This window comes from Cyprinodon variegatus, unplaced genomic scaffold, assembly GCF_000732505.1.
Source record: "Cyprinodon variegatus isolate N-32 unplaced genomic scaffold, C_variegatus-1.0 Scaffold625, whole genome shotgun sequence".
In the NCBI taxonomy this organism is placed as follows: domain Eukaryota; kingdom Metazoa; phylum Chordata; class Actinopteri; order Cyprinodontiformes; family Cyprinodontidae; genus Cyprinodon; species Cyprinodon variegatus.
Window position 1 is genome coordinate 81,620 of NW_015151078.1, and position 2,860 is coordinate 84,479.

The 2,860-nt window shown below is 41.5% G+C and overlaps 1 non-coding gene across 1 annotated transcript; it reads right to left on the reverse strand.

Moving 5' to 3' along the window:
- Positions 1-2,685: 2,685 nt before the first annotated feature.
- Positions 2,686-2,759, reverse strand: trnan-guu. The gene has a single exon. It is a non-coding gene; the product is annotated as a tRNA-Asn (tRNA).
- Positions 2,760-2,860: the final 101 nt, after the last annotated feature.

Below are 2,860 nucleotides of genomic sequence, written 5' to 3' on the forward strand. Positions count from 1 at the left end.
GGGGGGGAGAAGCGGTGGGGGGGAGCCGTTCATGTTGCTGCAGTCTGGACGTTAGATGTCGCTAAAAGGTACACACTGTAGCTTTAATGGGAAACACTGAAGAGGCCAAGGTGTCTTATTTTGAAAGTCTATTAGGGTAGTGTGTCAGGTAAAGGGTCATGCCCATCAGTGATGTAGAATTCATTTCCAAATGTTAAATCATGCTTCCCCTCTGTTTTTATCTTAATTGATGTATTATTACAGTGGAAATGGTAGAGCTTTATTTTGATATTTGCAGTCATGGGTGTTTTGCAAAGGCCACTACAAAATAATGGCTCATAATTTTGAGCAATATGCTGCAATTAATACATGTGTATAATGTAGAGGCTTTTATTTTGTAGTCCCTGGAGTCTTACGTTCAAAGATTATTTGCATGTAAGATTCAAAGATTATTAATTACAGCGTAAATGGGAGAATTTAATTTTGAAATTTGCAGGGCAGTATGTTTTGAAAAGCCCCCTAGAGTCTAATTTAAACAAAGCGGTTGAGTTTTGGTCACAATGTTGAACCATATGCTGAAATTTGTATCTGTGTATAATGTAGATGTGGTTCCAGTTTGTGTTCTTTTTCAGTTCCACCATTCGTCCACCAGATGGTGCCATTGGGTTACTTCTGTCTTGGAGGGCTTGCCTACACTTCTCACTTACCCACACCGAATCTCTCATCACCTCAGAGGAGTATATGAGCAGCTGACTGTCATCACCTCTTCGCCAGAGTGTTTGTCTGTTTTGTGTTCTCTAGCCCCTCTGAGCTTTTGCTGAGTCAATCTTTGAACTTTTCGAGTTAACTCATGCTCTTACCCCTTCTGCCTTGTAAATCTTCAGTAGGAAACCTACAGATCCTCTGGGATTTTTTAAGTCCTTCCACCCCTGGAAGAAAAACCTCTCGAGACGCTGAGAGTTCCACAACTCACCTCTTCTGAACTCCAACTACCTCAAGTTTTCCAGTTGACAGTCTGCTCCGCTGCTCCTCTGTGCAACCATAAACGTACCTGTCCGCCCTCCAACGACTCATCCACCTTCAACCAGCCAAGGCCTCCTCAAACTGGAACCTCAGACCACCCTCCAACTCAAGCAGTGAGTTTCAAGTAAGAGCAGAGCATTATTCATCTGCATTTTTCCCCACCAACTTTAAACCCACCTAATCTCTCTCTCCTTTGTGCAGTCGCACCTGGATTCCTGGCCGCAGAACCCCCAAGCTGAGATAACCCGGTTTCTGTCTCTTTGTTTTAAGATAAAGAAAATAAGCTTTCAAAGTTTGACAATCTCTCTGTGAGTGTTTCTGCATGTGGGAAAAAAGTTTTAGACCCATCATGACAGTAGAGTCTTTAATTCCGTAAAAATTCAAAAAATATCCACTGAACTTGGTTTCCAAGATTTGAAGACGTTTCGCCACCTCTCCAGGAAGCTTTCTCAATTCAAATGTCTGGATCCGCAGTGAGTTTGAGTCTTTATATAGACAAAGCCTTGTATCGCTTGGAAACATGCAAATGGTAACAAGAGTCTTTAACTTTGTAGAGTCCCTGGAGTCTTACTTTGAAAGTCTAGCAGGGTTGAGTGTAAAGGAAAGAGTGAGACACATCAGTTATATATAATCCATTTCTAACAGTTAAATCCTTTTCCCCATTCATTAGACTAATACATGTCTTGTTAAAGTGGCAATAGGTTGGTTTTATTTGAAATCCAACTGTGTTGTGTTAACTTCCATGATGTAACGTGTTACAGGTGTAAGAAAATGGTAGATCTTCCATTTACTATAGTCTAGGATAAGCAGCATATATAACAACTTAAACGGACTTCAGAGGGCCTGGCTCTGTGTCCTTAACGACTGCTTGCAACCATAACACTAACGGATCCCGGACAGCAGACAATGATTGTTTCTCAATACTCAATACAATGGCCATTTATGACGGGAAGAAAACATTTGGAAGTTTTGGCCCATTTTAGCGAAACTGCCGAAAAAATCATATTTCACTAAAACAATTGTAGACAGATATGCTTCACATGATTCAGTTCATATTCACTTCAGTAATAATCAAGATGTTGATCTAAAAGTCAGAGTTTCCACCTATATTTTTAAAAAGTACTCTGTGGTGTTTTGCAGGGCTTATTTTGGGAAAATGTTTAACGAGGCTCAACAATGTGGATTTTGTTTTCGATTATTTAATCACAAAACAGACATGGTGACAGTTGTTCCCTCTGAAAAATATTTGAATGCATTGGAGCTTCACTTATCTCCAGGTACTCCAGCTTTCTCCCACAGTCCAAAAACATAACTGTTAGGTTAACTGGCTTCTCTAACTTCTCCTTAGGTGTGTGTGTGCATGAATGGTTGTTTGTCCTGTTTGTCTCTATGTTGCCCCGAGATGGACTGGTGACCTGTCCACGGTGAACCGGCCTCTCGCCCGTAGACAGCTGGAGATAAGGTGCAGCAGCCCTATCGATCCAAGCTCGGATAAAGGATGTCAGAAAACGGATTGGATGGATGGACGGAGCCGTGCTTAATTTCAATAAACAAATATAGATGGAGATAGCGCATGTTCAGGTGTTTATCATCCACTATGACACTCATGATCTGAATTAGAACAGAAATAGTGCGGTGTTGCTTGAAATATCTTACAGCACAGCTATTAAGACAAAAGAGAGTCGTCCCTGGGTGGGCTCGAACCACCAACCTTTCGGTTAACAGCCGAACGCGCTAACCGATTGCGCCACAGAGACTGTGTGGGCTGCCCCAGTTGTACAAAAACCGGACAGTCCATATCGGATGTATGTCCATGTTCTGTATTTTAATATTCTGGCTAATTTATATCGGTTATCGG